Here is a 24,275-nt window from a genome sequence, read left to right as displayed (position 1 = left end):
TGTATCTGTGTCTTTGCAATGTCAAGAGAGGTTCCTAAAAGGCTTCAAAGATTCAAGGATCCTCAAGTCCACAAGGAGAGGTGCAGAGATGTCCGGTGCAACAATTTCTACATCTGGGTAATAACACATGAATTGACTACAAGATCTGTAGAAGAACCAAAATCTAAATTGGCAAGGATGCGTTTCTTTGGTCATCATATACTTAAATTCCCTAAACTTAACTGACAGCCATTGTATTTTACATTTTGTAAAGAGGTAGAGAGCACAGGATAGTGAGAAAAGCTGACCCAAAGCCAGGAGACTAGAAGTCCTGACCCACCTGGACTACATGATTTCTAAGCCCCATCAGCTCTAAAATCCTATGGCAATGTGGAAGTTTTGTAGGTACTAGGCCAAGATAGAAACAGTTAAGCAGAATATTCTTCCAACTCAAATCCCAATGCTGTACTTAGGTTAACTTCTCTCTCACAACTAATTAAAATCACTGGCGCTTTTAGGACAACTTGATCTGCATGTCTGACTCATTTTCTTGTAGTGCTAGAAATGGGAAGAAACACAAAGGAACACAGTTCTGAGTCCACATGGCCCCATCTGTATGCAAATCACCAAACAGAATGCAAAACACTTAACACCAATAATGTCAGAGTTATTAAAGCAAGTAATTTCCTTTTCCTGACACCATTTTCATGAACCTTGTCAAAACAGTCTCTTGCAACTTATTTAAGGTCTAAGAGGCTTTTCCAAGAAAATAGCCTCCCATGTTAATGCAAATTCCTTCCAATTTTGAGCAGAGAAGAGTTCACAGGGAGAATCTCTGGGTGGGAACCACGACCGTACAAGTGATCCTTACTCACTTCTGAAACTTCACCACCTCTGAGAACCTTCTCACTGCCATTACCTTTCCCTTGCCAGGACCCCAAGGATACACCATTCCCGTTTTTAAATTCTGGCCCATTTTGTTTTTTGTAAAGTACTTCCCCACCGCAAACAAGGTGAGCAGCGTGCCTCCCAGCCCCTGCGTGCTTTCTCAGTCACCTGTACAGATAATGCCAAAGGTGCAAGTTTCTCTTCACCTTAAGACTAAAACATTCATTTTAGTTATCAACCTTTCTTCCAGTCTGATGTTGGGAAGGACATGTGACATTAATCTCCTCTACCCTCTAGGGCTTGCCAAAGACCAAAAAATCTTTTGACTGTAACTGGCTCTCAGCATTGATACATCCGAAACCATCTGTGTACATCAGGAAAGAAGGAAAGCTCACTTGCTTCTAAGAAAAAAAATTCATGTTTTTCATGCTCGAGGCCTTACTCCTGAGAATCAAATTGGAAAACACCATTTCAAAAGGCACATTCAAAGCCAGGGACAATCTGTGAAGGGAAAAATATAGCTGCTAGAAACAAGTAAACAATTCTATACTTTGGATCTTTGAAAACAAGATAAAAGTACTTTACAAAAAACAAAATCTAAGAAACTCAGAAAAACTGACATTACTTGTGAACCTGATTTGCTGATACACTTTTTATAAGAGGAGGCCAGTGTTTTTTGTTTTTTGTTTTTTTTTTAAGGTTGCCTTACCCATTATAGAAGAAGCAGTATTCGAGGCTTTTCCTTCATGATATATTGATAAGAACTTCGTAATATACTGATAGGAATATTTCCTTCATGATATAATTGTAAGCAAGTTCCCATTGCCTATAGAAGAAAGGCCAAACTCCTTGGTATAGTTTACAAAGCTCTTCATGAAACTTGGCCTCAGGTCGGCTTTCTAGCCATATCTCCCCATGACCGCATATTCACCCTTTGTTCCAAAAGTACTGGATATTAGCAATTTCTCACATTCTCTCAGGTCGCTGCACATACATGCCTTGCTATTTTTTGAATGCTCAGCCCTCCCACCCCACTGTCTAGCTAACTTCTATCTTTTCTGCAAGAGTCAGTATGAGTGTCCTCTACTAGAAGTCTCCGATTCCCAAAGGATGAAAAAGGTCTCTCTCTGCTCATATTTGTCCTCTGCATTCATTATGTTAATGCCCAGGGGGGTGAATTTAGGTCAGGAAGTCCTCTAATGGCACAATGATTTTAATCCATTATCCCTCATGGCCTGAACTTATAGAGAGATTTTTAAAAACTATACCCACAATAGGTATTTGACAAATATGAATACCCAGGAATAGCTTAATAAAGAAGATATAATACCAAAGCATTAAATAATAAATTTTATATGTTTGAAATTATACTAAGGCTTATATTCTTCCATGTGTTTGAAGCAATTCATTTTATTTATTTGTAATTATTGATTTATACATACATAGAGATTTCACACTGTTGGAGACAATAGTTTCTAGTTTAAATTTTTATAGCTTCCAAAAAATATAAGCTAACATTTAAATGGATCCAATGGTGAATCAAATTTATAAAAGTAATCATAAACTTATATATATATTTTACATGTTTATACACTATACTTTCTTAAATAAGGCATCTCTGCGTAATCAATTACAACTAAATAACAGCATCACAAAAAGGCTACTGGAATGACTGGAGTAGCATTAAAATGGACATACTTCTTGTCTCAAGTTTGTTTTAAGCAGGGGCTGGGAGGAGAAGAGGATATGCATTTTTATGGATGATAGTAAGTAATAAATACTGCAAAACAGTGTGTCTACATGATCTTCTGTAGACAAATGTCAGTGAATTATACATGGCAGTGAATTTTGCTTTGCTAAAGTAAAGAAATATGAATAGTTTTGTTTTGCTAAAGTAGGAATTGTAAACCAAGAAGTAGTAGGAAAGGAATACAAATTTTGAGTTGGGGGTCTGGGAATAGAATGTGGGCTTAGAGTGGGAGCAAGATTCTAGATGACAATTGAAGACATTTCTTAATTCAGAGTAAAGGCCTATTTCATTGAATTAAACAACTGGTAGTCGTCATGACTCCTAAGAAAAAAATAGACGAAGATAATTTTTGTAACTTTGAGAAGCAATGTGGGGAAGGAGAGAGACTGATATGGAATTGTTTAGAAATAAAGTCCTAATGGAGGAGGAAGGGAAAAAGAAAGAGAAGACCTGAGAAATAGTGCCATAAGGAGAGAGTCAAGGATAATTCCGTAGTTACCCTTGAAGAAGTTCAGGAGTCTAGTGGTCAGCAGCACTAAAAATAGGTCAAAGGGTAGGAGAGCACCTGCGACCTGTATGTTCAGTATTTTAAAATGTCAATCTTTCTCAGAATATTATATGAAGTTATTTCAGATCAAATAAACTCCCGAAGTTTGAAAAAACTCAACTACTCCTTGGGGAAGGGGGTATAGAGGGAACAGAGGTGATGTGACAAAGTGATTCTAATGACCAGCTGGAATGTAAACTGACAGAAATAGCTAATAAAAAAACATTTAAGAAGTAATAAGAGGGTAGGGTTTTTTTTTTTTTTTTCTAGTTACTAAAGGTTTTTATAAATGATCAAATAGGGACGCCTGGGTGGCTCAGTCGTTAAGCATCTGCCTTCGGCTCAGGTCATGATCCCAGGGTCCTGGGATGGAGCCCTGCATTGGGAGCAGGGAGCCTGCTTCTTTCTCTGCCTGCCACTTCCCCTGCTTGTGCTCTCTCTGTCTCTCTCTCTTTCTCTGATAAATAAATACAACCTTAAAATATATATATATGATAAAATAATAAGAAATAAAAGCAGTGTGATATTCATCATAAGAATTGGTAGATATAATTACACAAAATAAGAGAAAGCCTAGAAATAATCCATAGTATATGTAAAAATACAGTGTATAATTAAAGTAAATTTCAAAATCATTTGAGATGGAAAAATTATTCAAAAAGTGGAACTGGAATAACTGGTTAACTATTTTAAAATAAAAAGTAAGATTCCTTCCTTATATCATATATTGAAATGAATTCCAGTTGGATTAAAAAGTTTAATGTAAAACATACACCCACACCCACACACACAGGAACACAAGAAAATACAGGTTAAATTATTTTTATCTGGAAAAGAGAAACAACAAATTTGAGAAAATTTTAGCTAAATTGACCAAAATAGAAAAGACTCGAATTATTAGAATCAGAAATGAAAGCAAACATTACTATCAACTTTAAAGAAATGAAAAGGAGTATAAAGGAATACCATAGACAGTTGTATGCTAATAAATTAGTTAACTTAGATAAAATTGACAAATTATTAGAAGGACACAAACTGTTGAAACTGATTCAAGAAAAATAGATTTTATAAATAAAGCTATCAGAAATAAAAAGCTTGCTTAGTAATCAAAAAGTTACCTACAAATAAAAAACAGCCCCAGATGGCTGCTGAATTCTATTAAACATTTAAAGAAGCATGAATACTAATTCTTCGCAAATTCTTCCAAAAATTAGAAGAGGAGGGAACACTGCCCAACTCATTTTATGAGATCAGTGTTACCCTGGTATCAAAACCAAAGACATCATTTGCAAATCAATTAATGTAATATATTCTATTAATACAATAAAAAAGAACAAAACCTACATGGTCATCTGAATAGAAGTAGAAAAAGAATGTGATTAAATTCAACACCATTTCATGATAGAAACATTCAACAAACAAGGAATGGAAAGGCACTTCCACAACCTGATAAAGGGCATCTACAAAAAACCTACAGTTAACATAATTCTTCATGGTGAGAAACAGGACGCTTTCCTTCTAAGATCAAGAACAAGGTAAGAAAGGCACCTCGTTGGCTCAGTCAGTAGAGTATGCAATTCTTGATCTCAAGGTTGTAAGTTCGAGCCCCATGCTGGGTAAGAGATTCCTTAAAAATTAAGACTTAAAGAAAAAAAAGAACAAGATAAGAATATCTGCTTTCACCACTTCTATTCAACATTTAGCCAGGGCAATTAGGCAAAAATAAATAAATAGATGACAGTTAGATAGACAGATGTTATTCAGATTGAAAAAGAAGTAAAACTATCTCATGTTATTCACACTTAACATGATCTTATATATAGAAGATCCTAAGGAATTCACCAAAAGTTCCACAAGTTTGAAAGATTTAAAATCAATATACAAAAATCATTTATAATTCTACACATTTGTAATAAGCAATCTGAAAATTAATTTTTAAATCTCCATTTATAATAGCATCAAAAAAAGAATAAAATGTTTAAGAATGCATTTAGTAAAAATACAAAACTTATATGCTGAAAACTATAAAACATTATTGAAAGAAATTAAAGAATATTTAAATGAATAGAAAATCATCCCTATGTTCATGAGTTAGAAAACTTAATATTTTTAAGATGGCAATATTCCTCAAATTGACCAACAGATTTAATGCAATGCCCCTTAAAATTTCAGCTGACTCCTCTGTAGAAATTGACAAGTTGATTCTAATATTAAATATGGGATCTTAAGGAAGTCATAATAGCCAAAACAATCTTGAAAAAAAATGAACAAAGTAGGAGAACTCACATTTTGCAATTTCAAAACTTAGTATGGTATGGTACTAGCATAAGGATAAACATATAGACCAATGAAATAGAATTTAGAGTCCAGAAATAAACCCATATGTCTATGGTCAACTAATTTTCAACAAGAGTACCAAGATCATTTAATGGGGAAAGAACAGAATTCTCAACAAATTGTTCCAGGACAATGGGAAAGCCACACTTAAAAGAATAAAGTTAGACTTTACCTCATAGCACTTTCAAATATTGAATCAAGATAGATCAAAGACCTAAATGAAAGAGCTCAAGCTATAAAATTATTAGAAGAAAACACAGGGTGAATCTTCATGGCCTTAAATTTGGGAACATTTTCTTAGATATGACACCAAAAGCACAAGTGATTTAAAAAAAAAACCCAAATAGATAAGTTGAATTTCATCAAATTTTAAAACCTTTTGTACGTCAAAGGATACTGTCACAAAAGTGAAAAGACAATCCACAGAAAGGGAGGAAATTTTTGTTAGTCATATATCTGATAAGATTTTAGTATCCAGAATATATAAAGAACTCCTACAACTCAACAACAAACAACCTGATTAAAAAATGGGCAAAGCACTTGAATAGACATTTTTTTCAAAGAAGATATACAAATAACCAAAAAGTACATAAAAAGATGTTTAACATCATTAGTACTTAGGGAAATGCTAATCGAAGCCACAATGAGATACCGCTTCATACCCAGTAGGATGGCTATACCATTCTTTTTTAAGATTTTATTTATTTATTTATTTATTTATTTATTTACTTGAGAGAGAGGGAGAGAGAGTGGGGGAAAGGACAGATCTCTAGCAGACTCCACACTGAGCGCATAGTCGACTATGGGGCAGGAGCACAATGTGGGGCTCAATCCCATGACCCTGAGATCATGACCTGAGCCAAAATCAAGAGTCAGACAGTCAACTGACAGCTACCCAGGCATCCAAGATGGTTATATATTTTTTTATTTATTTTTATTTTATTATGTTATGTTAGTCACCATACATTACATCATTAGTTTTTGATGTAGTGATCCACGATTCATTGTTTTTGTATAATACCCAGTGCTCCATGCAGTACGTGCCCTCCTTAATACCCATCACCAGGCTAACCCATCCCCCACACCCCTCCCCTCTGAAACCCTCAGATTGTTTCTCAGAGTCCATAGTCTCTCATGGTTCATCTCTCCCTCTGATTTCCTCCCATTCATTTTTCCCTTCCTTCTCCTAATATCCTCCATGCCATTTCTTATGTTCCACAAATAAGTGAAATCATATGATAATTGACTTTCTCTGCTTGAATTATTTCACTTAGCATAATGTCCTCCAGTCTCACCCATATTGATGTAAAAGTTGGGTATTCATCCTTTCTGATGGCTGAGTAATATTCCATTGTATATATGGACCACATCTTCTTTATCCATTCATCTGTTGAAGGGCATCTGGGCTCTTTCCACAGTTTGGCTATTGCCACTATGAACATTGGGGTGCATATGGCCCTTCTTTTCACTACATCTGTGTCTTTGGGGTAAATACCCAGGAGTGCAATTGCTGGGTCATAGGGTAGCTCTATTTTTAATTTTTTGAGGAACCTCTATACTGTTTTCCAAAGTGGCTGCACCAACTTGCATTCCCACCAACAGTGTAACAGGGTTCTCCTTTCTTTCTATATTTTTTTAAACATGAAAAATAGCAAAGTGCTTACAAGAATGTGAATAAATTGTACACTGCTGAGGTAAATATAAAATAATGCAGTCACTGTGGAAATCAGTTTGACAGTTCCTCAAAAAGTTAAACATAGAATTACCATACAACCCAGCAATTTCACTCATAGAGATATCCAAGTAATTAAAAGCAGGTACTCAAATATGTGCGCATGATGTTTACAGCAGTCATATTCACAATGGCCGAAGGTAGAAACCAAACCTCCATTATCAACAACAGATGACTTGATTGAAAATTTTTGATATGTCCATTCAGTTGAACATAATTTGGCCATAAAAAAGAAGAAAGTACTGATAACGGGCTACAGCATGGATGAATCTTAAAAGCGTGATGCTAAGTGAACAAGTCAACCACAAAAGACCATATATTATATGATTCCACTAATATAAAGTGTATGGAGTAGGCAAATCTACAGAGGGAGAAAGTGGATTAGTGGGTGCTTAGAACTAGGCGGGAAGGGAATGATGGGAGTGATAGAGGAGGGTTTGAAGTTCCTGTTGCAGTGATAAAAAAAATATTCTAAAATTGACTGTGGGGATGGTTGCACATATCTGTGACTATGTTAAAAACCACTGAATGACACAACTTAAATGGATGAATTGTATGGTATGTGAATTGTATTTCAAAAAAGCTGTTTAACAAAAAGTGAAAGGGAACTAGAGAAATATACACCAAAATGTTAATAATAGTGAGATTATGAGCAAGCAAATATAATGCCCAAATGGCCAGTGGCTCACATTAGGACTTTATGCAAACTTCAAAATAATTTTAAAATCACTCTAACTATGGCCAAAATGGAGGAAAAGGGACCAAATTTACCTTTCACCTGAAGCAGCAAAAAAGAAAAAAAAAAAGACAAAAACATGTAAAAGTCATTTTCAAGACACTAGGTAACAGACAACAAATGACAGTGAACTCTAAGAAAGCAAACAAGATAAGGCACAAAACTGCCCCAGTTTATTGTATGCTGCCAGGTAGAGAGAAACCAAGAAGTGCCCAACAGACTTCCTGAGTTGAGATCAATGCAGTTAGAATTCTCCGGACAGAGTTCCAGAAAGGAGAAAAGTGCAGAAAAGGGGACCCCAGAGGCCTGCAGAGAGTCTCTCTTAAGTTTTCAACTGATTACTAATCAGGATATGTTCTTGCAGAAATTACCCAAGGACAAGGAAAGAACTACTCCAAAGAATTATAGGTAATAGTGCCTGGTTTTCACACAGGTCCAAGAATAGTGCCTGTTCCCACCAACCAGACAGGAAAACCACATGATTCACAGGACATTGGGTAGAGAGTACAGAAAGGACTTACCTCAGTATTGGGGGATATTTAGCTGGAGACAGAGCACTGCTCTGGTCCCACCTAACAAGCCTTAAAAGAATAGCTACAATATATAAATTATATATTCTCAAAACTCAGTAATAAGAAAACAAACAATCCTATTACAAACAGAAGGAAAAAAAATCTGAACAGATACTTCAGTAAAAAAGACATACAGTGGCCAAATAAGCACATGAAAAGATGCTCAGTATCACTAGTCGTTAGGAAAATGCAAATTAAAACCACAATGAGAGGGGCGCCTGGGTGGCTCAGCTGGTTAAGCATTGGACTCCTGGTTTCCACTCAGGTCGTGATCTCGAGGTCAGATCAAGCCCCACATGGGGCTCTGCACTCAGTGTGGAGTCTGCTTTAGATTCTTTCTCCCTCTGCCCCTCCCCACTCACTCTTGCATGCTCTCTCTCTCTCTAAAATAAATAAATAAAATCTTTAAAAGAAAAGAAAACACAATGAGATACCACCTTACACCCATTAGGTTGGCTAAAATTTAATTAAATGACCATACCAGTCATTGGTGAGGATATGGAAGAACTAGAACTCTCATACACTACTGGTGGGAATATAAAATGGTACAATCACTGCAGAAAATACTTGTGTGTTTTCTTAAAAGGTAAATAGACACCTACCATAAGATCTAACCATTCCCTTCTAGGTATTTTTCCAAAAGAAAGCATAGGACCATACAGGGACATACAGGAATACGCATAGCAGCTTCATTTGTTATGGATACACATTGGAAACAATGCAAATGTGAATCAAGCAGTGAATGGATAAACTGTGACATTCTTACAATGGAGTATTATTCAGTAATATAAAGGGTTACACTACTGATACATGAAATAACACAAGTGATGCTCAAAATAATGATGCTGAGGGGTGCCTGGGTGGCTCAGTCAGTTAAGCGTCTGACTCTTGGTTTCGACTCAGGTCATGATTCCAGGGTCTTGAGATTGAGCCCCATGTCAGGTTCCTTGCTCAGCAGGGAGTCTGCTTCTCTCCCTCTGCGCCCCCCCACTCGTGCTTGCTCTCTCTTTCAAATAAATAAATAAATCTTTAAAAAAATAATTATGCTGAGTAACAGAAGCCAGGCCAAAAATAAAAAGTACATGCACTGTATGATCTCATTTATATAAAATTCTATAAAATGCTAATTAAAGTATATGAACAGAAAGTAGATCAGTGGTTCCCTGGGCACAGGGAGGAGGACAAGGAAGGGGAGAAGGGAGATGTTACACCAAAGGCCTGAGAAAACCTGGGGTGATGCCCTCCCAGATGTATCCAAATGTCAAAACTTTTCCAGTTGTACACTTTAAATATGTACAATTTATTGCATATCAACTGAACTTCAACAACAATATTTTGAAAAGAAAAAAACATGCCAACATGAAGTTCATGATTTCCTATTATACAATGCAATTCATATTTTATACCTTGCATTTTATCTATTCTCTTCTTAAATGAGAAATAAGTTATAAAAAAGAAACCATGGCCATCTGCAATAGAAGAAATCTTAGGGATTATTTAATATGTCCCCTCTTTTTCACCTGAGGAACTTGAACCCCAGCAAGGTCAATCTGCCCAAGGTCACATGGTTGGTAACAACCAGAGAAGGACTTCCGTTAGTGTTCTTTTGCATTCCATGATTCTTTCAGTGTTTCATACCTTATGTTCTCTATGTATATACAGACTATATATGCTATTACAACTACTCCTGCAGCTCATTCTAAGTTTTCATTTGGTAGGTCAGTATATTTATAAATGTATAATTTCTTATCTGAATTGCTTGCTTACTGAAACAGTATTTACTTAGTGACCTTAAGTTTTTAAATGAAATACATTTTTTATATGAATGAGCTTGACATATCTGTCTGGTACCAGGAAGCTTACAAGATAGGTGTCATATTATTTGAATTTCCTTTTTACCATGGTTTGTGTAAAAACCATAGACCACATCTTTACATTGGCTATATAATCAGATGTTTATACAGTATGAATGTTCGATATAGAATCTAGGCTTATTCCCAACTGTGGCCAGTTGAACTAAAAATAATTTGATGCCAGTAACATAAAAATGTATCAAGATTGCAAGTAGTCTTAAAATGTAAAGTAAGGTCTTTTGAAACAATTCTTTACTATAGAAATTTAATAACCAGGATTTTCTTTAGAATACTAGTGTGGTTGTTATTCATTACAGGAATGTGGGAGACACATTCAGAGATCTATTTTTAAATAAGAGGCAAGAAAACTTATGTTTTCTGCTGTAATCAGTAAATACTACAAATCTATACACTGTATTGAACTTTTCACTCCCCATATCTGCCTCCTTTTGTTCTTTCTTCCCAAAAAACAAAACAAATAAATGAAAGAAAAATAACATATAATAGTCTCTCCATGTTTCCTCAATGCCCCCTTTGCTCAGTGACATATTCTAGCAGGGCAGTCAAGAGACTCTGACTTGAAAAACTGAGAGACTCAATATTTATGGGCCAATTTACCCAAATTCAATGGTTTTAAGAGGAAAAAAATGTTCAATATATGTTCAGTACATGTATAAATAGACACAGCTACAACTTTCAGGTACTTCGAGATTCATTCATAAGATATTCTGAAGCATTCCCCAAATATGCTATGCTAAGCAAATATTAAGTAGCAAGAATCCTTTTGCTCTCCCCTTAGGCAGAAATTTTCACATGTTAAGAGAACTGAGTATAATGGCATTAGGCTACTCATGCCTTGGCCTAGCAGATGCATTTGCAGCACTATTTACAATGTGCACATGACAGATTCTACCTAGTAAAAACCTCTGCCTCAGTTCCTGCTAACATTTGACTCTATGTAGTGGAATATAGGTTTTCAAATACTGTCTTGACCCAGTTTGGAGGCCCTGACTAGAGGCTGGTCATTCCACCTTCTTAAGCAGCTAATTAAGTCCACACCCCCCCCAACCACCTCCCATATCAGCTCCCACACTCCGTGTCACTATATACCTGCTCTAACTGCCCAAGGGCCAGGCACCTACAACCAGGGCCAGCCCCTAAGTCCCAGAGCCCACTGATATTATTCAAATTGGCCAATCCTAAACCTGCTTGCCCTGCCTCACCTTTTCCTTCACTCAGAACCAACAATAAAGGCACTTACCCATAGTTCCTCTCTCTCCTCCTTGCCTCCTGACTGATCCGGTGCTTCTCCTGAGTGGCCTTGTGTTGCGTGTGCTGTCTTCTCCCCAGAGAACGGTGAGTACAATAAACTATGAAACTCTTCCTGGTTTCTCTCTCTTGATTTGTTCTGGCCTCCCCATATCTCACCCCAGGTAATATTCTTAAAACGAAGGAAGGAAGGAAGGAAGGAAGGAAGGAAGGAAGGAAGGAAGGAAGGAAGGAAGGAAGGAAGGGAGGGAGGGAGGGAGGGAGGGAGGGAGGGAGGGAGGAGGGAGGGAGGGAGGAAGGAAGGGGAAATTATTTTAATTGGCTCTTAAAAAGTAGCATGTTTCTTTTTGCTAAAATTCAACTCAAATCAATAATATGTGTGTAGAGTATAAACTCTTTATGAGAGGGTAATAAAATGCATGCAGCGACAATTTACAAAATATGATAAGCTACATCATTACATTTTGAACACTTAATGAGTCAGACCATTACATTATTTTGTGTAATTCTGAAAAGAAAATTACTGAGGTGGAACTATTATATCTATATTAAATACAGGAATCTGAAGTACAAAGAAACTTTTTAAAAACTGTCCAAAATGACAGCACTAGAAAATGGTGGATTGGAACTGTGATTGGAACTCAGGATTCTCGGAATCCAGAACCTAAACTCTTAAGCAGTAAGTGATACTACCTCCAAGTAGCTGCTCATCCAAAAATATTTACTGAGCATCTATTATATGACAGACATTGTATTACATTTTAGAGAAAAAGCCACTGAATTGATGCTCAAGATGCTTACTTTCTAGTGACAGATGGGTTGTGTTATCTGTAAGAACAAGATAACTTGGTAGGTATTAGATGGATTTTATCCCGGGAACTACAGAAGTAACACCATTTATTTGATTGAATATCACCTCAATAGCATACAGATTTCTACCACTACTACCCTTTGCCCTCCCCCTCCACACACACACACACACACACACACACACACACACACACACACACACACACACACACACACACACTAAACTTGCTCTTTGGGCTAGTTCTTCCTCTGCCCAAGGAAGAAATCTCAAGAAAATCTCGTAAATTTTTTCAGACTACTCTCAAATACTAAAAAGTCTTCAGGTCACTTTTAGCCAAAAGGTATTTCTCTTTCAGTGTCTGAAATATGTAGTGTCAAGCAATAACCAAACCCTACACATCCTTTAAAACATCCTCACTTTGAGCCTGCCACAGCCCAGGAAACCTGAAGTGAGGGAGGCAAGGGCGGTTGCTCACACCTGCTTCCATTTCTCACCTTGCCCTTCTGCTCCTCCCTCCCAATCTGTGGCTTCTGAGCCCCTGGAGTGGGAGGACAGGTGAGGAAGGCTGTTTTCTGAGCTTGGTGGATGTTTATACTCACAAGGTACTTCTGTGTGTTTCTCAGAAACTCAGCATCCCCCACCAGAAGCTTCCAATTGCATATCCCAGGACAGGCATGACATTTATGTTTCTACCAGCCTTTTCCAGACCCCAACCTCAACCCTCATACTCTGGTAATCCACCCCACACAGACTATCTTGTTGAAAACCTATCAATAGCCACCCACTACCAGCAACTCCTGCACCCCTTTTGAAGACTTGCTCTAATGGTGTTTCCTTCTTCTGCATGGCCCTCAGAGGAAACACCACCACCCCTGCCATTGGTAGATGTGCAGTTTTTCACACACACACACAACCCAGTGACTTCTCATCCTCAGAGCTCTTAGACTTGAGGAAGATACCAGTCTATTGGGCCCCCATTCTTTGTGTCACCCTCTGCCTCTGAGAGGCCTGAGGTGAGCAGAAAGCACCTGGCCATCTTCCTCCATGATGAGGGGAAGGTAGAGAGTACCTCAGGTGCTCACCAATTTGATTCTTCTACTCAGTGTTTTCATACCCTAGGTGACCACATCCTTGGCATGTCTACCACAGGTGGCCTAGCACATCACTTTGGAATACAAGAATGTTCAGCAAATATAGTTTTGTTCTCAGCCTTTGAGGTCTGATACAAAACCAAAACAGAGTCTCATTTAACATCCTGTTTCAGAAACACAAAAAAAGAATGCTCACCAGACTAACACCTTGCAGAGCAAAAACTGTCTATCACTATGTGATCATTTTCCCATTAGGAAAAATGGAATTGTCTTCCAATTATGACTCTGCTCCTAGAAATGCTTTGTGAACCTGAGTAAATTGTTAGTCCTCAGAGCCTTCACCTAAAATTATAAAAAATTATAAAGTTATTTAAAGGGTGTTGAAAAGTCTCTCCAAGAAAATATGGCTCTGTCATTTGAGGTCCACATACATCAGGCTTCCTAGTTCAGACAATGGGAAGAAAACTAAAAATTAGCGAGAGAGCAGCAGAAAAACTACCCTACATAAACCTAAATTCCTGACATCATCCTCTATCTCGCCAGGAATAATGTAAAATTCTTACTTTCCCAATCTCAGAAGAAGGTCACCCTACTCTAGCCTGACCCTATGCCCCAGTTCTGGTCACTGAGCTTCTGCATTGTTTCCTCTGCCCCACCCCTTACCTGACTAACCTGTCTAGTAGACAAGCTTATCTAGGACTGTTCTTTTCCCAAAGACAAGGACCTGCCCCAAATTTAAGCCAAGCATGAGGACCCTAGTTCCTGTTGGCAGACATCTCTGAAGTGAGCACCTCCTGATTTATGAATATCCTGTGCTCCTGGGACCACTGTTCTCTCAGGGACTCCACCACCTCAGGATGAGCTCCCTGTTAGCTGTTCCCTTATCCTAGGGCAAGACACAAATCACTGCCACTTCATCATAGCACCTACCCCATCCCAGGGCCATATATAGAGTATGCAAAGTATCAACACAAATGCCAAATACCTGGGCTAAAATGACGCATCTTTCCAACATACGGTTGTTCACAGTGTTTCCTTTTATACCCTCCTAGTTCTAAAGAATAAATTTTTCTCTAGTGCTTTACATGGCTGCCATACTCTGGTTAAAATTAAAATCACATTATTTTCCTGTCTTTATAGCATAGATTCCTCAAACATAAAGGAGGTACGGAGATTCTCTTAAGAAATTTGCTGTGGAACAATCCATAAAAACAATTAAGTGCTAAGACTCTGGTGCAGATGTCCTGAATCCAATTATTTCTCAAAACATCTTGACAATGTCCAAAGTTGCATGAAAATATTTGGCAGAACATCTCAAAAGTGACATATCCATCTGAGAATGGAAGAGTCTCCATGTAAGATCTAATTGAAAGGCTCTGGAAAGCAAATCTTTAGGTCCCTTTTTCTCTGTTGATGCCTCATCTGAGTGACTGGTATTTGTGAGTCCACAGCTGAGGACTCCAGAGGCTTGGGATCAATGTAATCTTTCCTAATGTTGTGGATGGAATGTCTGTGTCCCCCAAGCCCACCCCCAAAATTCATATGTTGGAGCCCTAACCCCGAGTGGGATTGTATTTGGAGTAAGGAAGTAATTAAGGTTAAATGGGGTCATGGAGTGAGGACCCAATCTGATAGAATTAGTGTCCTCAAAAGAAAAGCATAGAAAATGAAAGGCCTGTAAGGACGTGAGAAAGCTGCCATCTACAAGCTAGAAAAAGGACTCTCACCAGAAACTGAATTGGCTGGAACCCTGATCTCAGACTTCTAGCATCCAAAACTGTGAGAAAATAAATTTCTGTTGCTTAAGCCACTCTGTCTGTGGTATTATTACAGGCAATCTGAGCCAACTAATATACCCAAGAATCTATCAGCAGAGGAGAGGATGAAAAGGCATTTTCTTCCTCTTTCTCAAAATAGAATACCAAAAATTCCCAAGTATAAAATAAATGTTAATGCCTTCACATGCTGTAGTCCTATTTATTCTTCACAATCTTGTAGTTAGGCAGAGCTAGCACTATTAATCCCATTTTACAGATGAGGTGAAATGCAGCTAAGCCAAGATTAGACCTAGAACTTTGGACTCTTAGCCCAGAGTTCTTCTACTCCACCTCATGCCATCTGACTCAGAGTAGCTTCAGAGATCTTTCCACTTCTGAGTCAGCTCATCATTAGAAGATCTCTAGGAAGCCTAGCACTGGTTCAAGGAAAAGAAGCTAGACTCAAAAAGTTACCTCTTAATAGATAAGCAAAATTACCTGTTATTGCTCAGGAGAACCATTAAATCTACAAAAAGTTGAGGAAAAAATTAAAGATAGAGTTGTGCTAATTTTAATGATTAGAGTGATGATAATTTTTATCTTTTAACAAAAGCTTCTCTATATACCACATTTGAACTGTGACCATCTGTGACACAAAGGGATCTTGGCCACTCGTTGCTTTGGGACACACAAGATCCCCTCCTGGGAGAGAGAGCTCAGCCACAACTTGAAGTTCAGTACATCCACCCCTCTGATTAATTTGGAGCAGTGGAGCATTTAAAGAAACAGATGCTATCTGGAGGATTAATGTCCCATACTTCATTGAGAAGCCCTTCTATAGGCCCTGGTGTTACTTTTTAAATCTTTGAGCTCTGAATGTTATTCCATTAATAAGGATTTCAATAGCTTAGTAACTAGCATCAATATGACTTCACCATGAAAACAACATTTACTTTCAGGTTCATCCTTCTGCTGTGCAAATCAATGATAAAAAAAAAAAAACTTTAAAAAGTGATGAATTTTAGATTGTTTAGCATAACTGATTTAGGGCTCATATTCAAAATATTTCATCCATCCATAATGTCCTAAAATGTGTCTCTTTCCTAATAGGCAGTCAAAAACCTCTTTTACTCACTTTTGGTTTCAACTTTCCCTAACAGAAAATGCCTCTCTTTGCTACTGTTTCAACTGTTCTTGAGGATGACTGCCTAATCCTAGTGCTGGGGAAAATTTGGTTGCTTTTAGTGTATGGGCCTCTCAATATCAGCAGTTACGATATTCTCTCCTCTGGGTCTAGTTTGCGTTGTGCTGGAAAATTGAGGCCTATCCTGAGTATTCATATCTCTCTAGACTGACTGTGAAAAGCCCTTTCCACTGAATCATCTCATTATGTGGCCCTCAAAAGAGCCATTCTCTCCTAATTTGTCCTCAAGTGGTTGTCACATTAAAAAGAATGGAATATTTAACTAATGTAGAACGTAAATTTATTCAAGTTAAAATAGTATTTTGCTTGTGGTAATTTCTATGTGTATCCAGAGAAAAGGGAGATTTTAAAATTGGAAACATCAAAAATTATAGACAGCATTTTAAAAAAAATCTTAACCTAAATATCCAGTAATAGGGAGTTGGTATAGATGGAGAGATGAAGATAGATTGATGTAGCTATTTCTATTCAATAAAGTGCTCTGCATCTAATATAAATGATACTGAAGCTTCTGGTCCTACCTGGCAGACTATCAACATAGATGTTTACCTTCCTTCCTCCAAAATTCCTGTAAAAATTACAATAAAGAGATACAGAAGATAGTAAGCTCATAACAGCACCAAAAAGGGAAGAGAGAGAGCTATCAGCAGACCAGAGATTTATTAAAATCTCTAGAAGATGGCAAGTAGATGGATCATATTGTCAGATAAAATAAAAGCAAAGAGGCAAATGTACCAGAATTGAAGACACCTGGCTTCAAACTGAAAGATGTAGATGCTGAGCACAATGAATGAAAAAGACCAGTATCTAGAAATAGCCACATGAAATTTTGTAACACACCAAATATAAAGAGAATATCCTAGAAGCTTCCAGGAAAAGGCGATAGAAACAAATTATATAAGGTCCATGAGGTCTGATAGATTCACTACTGTTTTCTTATAGTCATGAGATTGCATACGGAAGCACAGTTATGCCTCAAAAATATCATTAATGGACTGGCCTCTATAAGATTAGTCCTAACTCAAATACCTATCCCCTGTCACTCTAACATCTGTCCTCATCAATCGCATCACAAACTATTTTGGTCAATCTTTTATTGAGTTTTTAATAAACACATGATAAAATAAATATCTTTTTTTTAAGATTCCATTTGTTTATTTGACAGAGAGAGAGACAGTGAGAGCAGGAACACAAGCAGGGGGAGTGGGAGAGGGAGAAGCAGGCCCCCCGCCAAGCAGGGAGCCCGATGCAGGACTTGATCCCAGGACCCCGGGATCATGACCCGAGCTGAAGGCAGATGCTTAACGACTGAGCCACCCAGGCGCCCAACAAAATAAATATCTTAATAAATGTATGGTAATACATATATAGCATAAGTTGATTTTAAAATAAAATTGCAAATCTTGAGAAGATGTTAGATTTCATAGAGTTAATGAAAGTGTTGGTTACTTCTTGAATCACCAACAAAGTCATTGTTAAATGAGGATTAGTAGAGTAAGATCAGTTAATGATGGATGAGGGGAAAATCAACCAGGAAAATAACAGGAAAGGATTTTCAAAGGAGAATCATTTAAAAATTAAAGAATCTAAGATAAGGTCCTGGAGGGAAGTCTTAAAATATTTTTGTAGAAGTTGCTATCTTTATGACTGTGCTAGAAAGTGAAATATAACTTGGGAGATGTCATATCATACTATCATTTATTTTTATCAGAAAACAGTACACCAAAACAATCCAATTTAAATAGATTTCTATTAAGTGGGGTTTTCTGGTGCTGATTTCCCTAGAAAACAGGAGACTTCCATATATATATATATATATAAACAAAAACAGAATAATGTTAATGTTCTCATCAGGAACAATAAATGCTGAAAATAGTGAAATCATGTCTTGAAAATTTAATATAAAATGACTTTATAACAATTCCATGTATAATCAAACTACTAATCAAATATGAAAGCAAAAGAATGACATTCAAGAACTCTTAAGGTTTATCTTTCATATAATCTTCTGAAAAAAAAAGTACATAAATATTTTAAAAGAGAAGAAAAGAAAAAGAGAGAGAAAGGAGGGAGAGAAATGGATATCAAGAAAATGGAATGGATGCTTGAAATAATTTTTGTTTTGCGTAATGAAAGGCTAAGTAATTTGACCAAAGCCAACCACATTCAGAAATATGTAAATAAATAGATAGATAAATAAATAAATAAATAATCTGGATTAAATATATTATTAAATTTTTTTTTCTTAAAAGTATCAAAGATATATCAAGATCATGAGTAATTACAGGATAAAAATCCAAGGCTTGGGAAAAAGTTTGTCCTCTGAGCAGTTGCTGATCTAGAAGAGGAAGCCAATATGTGCTTTCAAAAGCCTCTTAGAGCAAAAGGGGGAAGTCAGAGTTCAGGGCCCACCCAACACAGGGACTTGGGACCCCAAACGGCTACACCCTAAGAATAGTAGTAAAACAAAAATAAACCAACCTTTGTCCAAATAGTAGACTCACTTCTTTTTTAAATCTCAATAGCCCAGGAAATCTCAGGCTGTGAGTTTGCAAGTATACCCTAGATTGTTAGTACCCCACTTTAGAGGAAGAGAATGTCAACCTGAGCCTCGTATTACTCCAGCAAACACTTTTTTCAAACATAATGCCCAGCACTCACTGAAGCATAAAGAAAAACAATACCATGAACGAGAACCAGCAGTGATAAAAATAATCAAAATAGTGATAGGTATTATCAGACACAGTTCAACTCTGCTTACCATTTTTGAGGAAAAGAAAAGTAAGCTCCAAAAATTTCAGCAGGAAGCTGCCAACTATAAAAAGTGACTTAGAGGATTTGAAAAAGAAATATATTGAAATTTGAGAACTGAAAATTTCACAAACAAAATTAAGAATTTAATGGGAATTCAACAACATATTGGACAGTTGAAGAGAATAAACTGAAAACAGGTCAGAAGACACCCTCCAGAATGTAGTATGCAAGCAGCAAAAACGGTGGAAAACATGGAAGAGAATATAAAAGACAGAGAATCCCATGGGAAATTCCAAGTTCTGGCATCTAGAAGAAGAAAAAAGGCAATATTTGTGGAGATTGGGCTTCGAATTCCCCCCAAACTGAATGAAAAACACCAATCTTTTTTTTTTGATTTTTTTTTTTTTTATTTATTTGACAGAGACACAGCGAGAGAGGGAACACAAGCAGGGGGAGTGGGAGAGGGAGAAGCAGGCTTCCCGCCGAGCAGGGAGCCCGATGCGGGGCTCGATCCCAGGACCCTGAGATCATGACCTGAGCCAAAGGCAGACGCTTAACGACTGAGCCACCCAGGCGCCCCGAAAAACACCAATCTTCAGGAATCCCAATAAATACCAAGCAGATTAAATGAAAGGAAATCTGTACCTAAACACATCATAGTGAAACTGGATAAAATCAAATAAATATTTAATGCAACTAGAGCAACTTGCCTTCAAGGGAGTAACAGACTGACAGGTGACTTCTTCACAGTAGCAGCAGAAGTCAGAAAGAAACCGCTAACCTAGAATCTGTAGTAGTAATAATAATAATAATAATAATAAAATTTCAGATGAATAAAAAATTTAAAGAATTTACCACTGGGAAACCTGTACCCACAGGAATTTGCAAAGGATGTTTTCTAGGAAAAAGGAAAATAATCACTGGAGAAGATCAAGGGGGCAAAAAATATAAAAAGAATAAAGAACAAAGAAAGTTGCTAACGTGAGTTAATCTCAATAAACATTGACTCATAAAAAATATATGTAGCTTGGGAATGATGGAAATATAGGCAAGTGTTTTAAGCTTTCTGTATGAACCAGGAGAAGAGTAAAATTATTGATTAATGTTAGATATTGATCAGTCAATGATAATGTTTTTCATTCCTAAGATGAACACTAAAAGATAAAGACCATAACACTTCTAAATAAAAGATAGGAAGAAAAAAGTAATGATTAAGAAACTCAGTTCAAAGTTAAGAAATCCAAAGGTTGTGAGTCCATAGGACATAAGGTAATTCCTGGCTAAAGGTTCTCTACTAAGGATCTGGGGCCACCATGGTCTCCAGCTATCAGAATTGATACCAAATCAATTTGCTGGAGAAAGCAAGCATTCAAAGAATCTCTTTACTTTTTTAAACACACAGGTGCTGTGATGATATGTGGAATGTCCCAGTTCATTCATTAATCATTTCAACAAGCTCATTACGATAACCACATCACATTCAAGATAGGCATTTCTTATATCCTGGAAAAGACAGCAGATACAGGGACTTCTTAGGAGACCCTGGCAATATTCCTCCTGATTTTAATTCCTCCTCAGAAAGTAAAGATGGAAAATATGAGCCAGTAGCAGCAGCAAATTAAGTTATTCCAGAAGAGATGAAAGATTTAATGACAAAGTTACACGAAGAAGCAACATACAGAAAGTCTGGTGGTAGGATTCTTCACCAAAGTGCTTTGTTACACTCATAGAAGAATCAAGAAAGTTAAAGATAATGAGCAAATGAAATTAAGAATTCAGGCTCTGATTTGTGCATCTAACAACAGGCTTGTGACATCACAGAAGAACCTATAAGGTGCCTCATGCTTTCGATTCTGCAATATTTATTCTGGGTTTTTCTTTGTGATCATGATCAAAGATCTCAATCTTTTACCACCAATTTATGTTGATTATGTGGCTACTTGCTTTTGCCATCAAAATCTCCTTAAACTTTGTTATGTCTTGCGTGTGTGTCAATATTCTGCAATTTCAGCTGTTTCTGCTACAATTTCACTGCCTGAAAGTTACTGAATAATGATAAAATATTTATCCTTTCCACCATCCAGATTATTGGAAGTTGAATTTGAAATTGTAGTAGAAGAATTGCACAGGAAAGTCTCTGACAAGAAACAATATAAAAACCATGCACAATTATTTTTTGTATAGCTAGTTTCTTAGAAGAAATATTTTTAACAAAACATTCTCATTGTGCACTTCTAAGACAATAATTTTTTGAGTTAGTCATTCTATGCATTATATATTTTTTATGCTTTCTAATTTTTTACCAGAAATGGAGAAAAGATAGCAAATTTGTGAGTCACTTTTTAAATAGGATGATTATCTCTCAAAGTGAGGTTTTGGGTTTGATTATAGCAATAGTGCATATTAGTCAAATTGAAGTCCTTTTCATGAGGTGACAGATGTGTGAAATTTGAACACAACTTTAGAAAAACAATATATACCTTGCCAACAGTTAACTTTGACAAGTTAAATAAATAAAACCCCAATTCACTAGTTTGAAACTACTTAGATATAAACAGGTATTTATTTCTCTGCCTGGCATCTATCTATGTTTAGAAAATGTGACCCAAATAAAAATGGTTCATCACTGAGTGACTACAAAATCTCATTTTAAAGGAGCAAAGGAATGTGAGTACAGTAGCCTAGCGGTGTAAGTTTTTCTTCAGAACAATGGTTTTAAGCACTTATTTGTAAAAGCTACAGCCTGAGTTCTTTTGGGAATTTCTCTGAGACTGCTAACTTTCTTATAACAGTTAATGGTGAACTCCAGATATAATTATTTACATTTCAATGAAAAAAATATATTAATATTAGAGATTCTTCTCTAGCAGCTTTCAAATGTAAATTTCTATAAATTCAAAAAAAGAAAATTCTTTGTAATTTTAACATTAAAAGAAATTTAAGGGTTTGTGGTGGTTTTTTTTTTGCCCTTGAGGGTGTTAAAAATCCCTTTAAGTTCTAGCACTGAATAAGAAGAATCTGAGGAATTGCAGCTTCTTTGTTTTTAAAAGTAATTGATAAAACTTGTTTGTGCATGAAAACTTCTATTTATTTCGTATTCTATTTATGCTGTAATACCATCTTAAAAGCTGAGTTTTAAGATACTTGGTGTTTGGCTAATTATTTCTAGACATATTTCATATCCTATATTTTTAGAGCTTTTAAATATGAAAAATATTTCAGTAATCAGTTGTGATTTTTACTTGTAAAAACTTACTTAAGTTTTATAACCTGCTTGCATTTGTGAGTTTTAAATAATATTTAATATTTCATAGCATACTTAAGTTTAATAGAAGTCATTGTTTTAAATATAAGGAAAAAGTGACATTCCAGCAAGCAACATATATCTGAAACATGAATAATTACATATAAGGTGAAAAGGTTCCTTCATTTTTACTTTTCATTTGAATTATTAATACCTTGTTTGGCTCTATTTAAATTGAATTGGTATACTTTGCATTTATATTAATTCTCATTTTATATAAAATTTTATAATAAAATAATTAGCACTTAAAAGTCAAAAAAGAGAAAAAAAGAAATACAGAATAAGTAGAACAAATCGAAAGTACATTAAGACACTAGCTTTAAATTCAGTACATCAGTAATGACAGTTAGTTAATATAAATGGGCTAACTGTTCCAATTAAAAAGTAAAAAGTACCATATCAGAGAGATTTTATATATATATATATGTATATATATAAAAGAATTATCTAAAACATATATTATAGCACATGGTTAAAAGCAACAGAATAAAAAAGGTATGCTATGAAAACAAAAAGTTATATTAATACTAGACAAAATAGACTTCAAGGCAAAAAACATTACTAATCATAAAAATGGTCACTCACATTCCAAAAGTTTCAATCCACCAGGAACACAGGGCAAATATTAAATTTAATAAAAAATAATAACAAAATTTTAATAACTCTAACAACATAAACTCTAAGTTTCTAAAGCAAAATGTTAAAGGATGATAAGAAGAAATAGATAAATTCATAATCATACTATGAATCATAGCACTTCTTTTCAACAATTGATAGAGCAGAGACAAAAGCCATAAAGGCCCTAAAACAAACCTCAACATTTTCAAAACATTTGAAGTAATACAGAATATATTCTCTAATCAGCACAACTTATCAAAACTGTATATTTCTAAAAACAACACAGGTTGTGCTAGTAGCCCAGATGGAATAACATGGACCAGATTTATCTTTATATCATAAACAACTAGAAAATCTGACAAAATATATGAAGTGGCAATTTTTAGACATTGGACAAAAAGCAATATAGGACTATGATCCATGAAAGAAGAGAAACAAGCAAGATAAGCCCTATTATTGCCCAAGTTTATGTCCTGGGAGGCAGTTACCAGGCTGCAGTAGGGAGCTGTGGGGGGAGGGGCTCAACATAGAGCCAGCCAGTCTTGCTAAGTTGAGGCGACAGACAGGAAAGCTCAGGAAAATCAAGACAACCAGAATTTGTAGGTTGGGGTACAAGAGAGGAGGGAGCTACACAAAAAAAGAACTCTAGAAATCTGCAGAGGGGTCCTTTTGAGTCTGAGGCTGAGGAAAAGCCCCTGGAAGGGAGTAGCTGAAACAATTTCCTAAGCATACAAGGCTAGGAATAGTTTGTGTTCCTACCAGCTGGAGTGGAAAGGCTATAATAGATGAGGCATCGAATAAAATTTTTAAAAGTGTATTACCTAAGTAGTAGGGTAATATCAGTCATAGATTAAAAGCTTAACAAAAAACCTCAAAACATTTCAACTGATACAAGGTAACTGTACTGCACACCAAAATAAAATCCAGTAGTATTAAAAGGAAAACAAAATCCAACACCAGAAATGTGCAATTTACAATGTCTAGCATCCAACAGAAAATTACCAGATATGCAAAAACCAGGAAACTATAATTTATAATAAGAGGAAACATCAATCAATAGCAACAGACTCAGA

General features: G+C 36.1%; 1 pseudogene; it reads left to right on the top strand.

The window, feature by feature from the left end:
- Positions 1-21,319, top strand: part of LOC113909292 — a 43,412-nt pseudogene extending 22,093 nt beyond the window's left edge.
- The last annotated feature ends 2,956 nt before the right edge of the window (positions 21,320-24,275 follow it).

The sequence above is a fragment of the Zalophus californianus genome, chromosome 6 (assembly GCF_009762305.2).
Source record: "Zalophus californianus isolate mZalCal1 chromosome 6, mZalCal1.pri.v2, whole genome shotgun sequence".
NCBI classification, from domain to species: Eukaryota; Metazoa; Chordata; class Mammalia; order Carnivora; family Otariidae; genus Zalophus; species Zalophus californianus.
The sequence above is the reverse complement of the archived record's forward strand: the minus strand, read 5'-3'. Positions and strand labels throughout refer to the sequence as shown.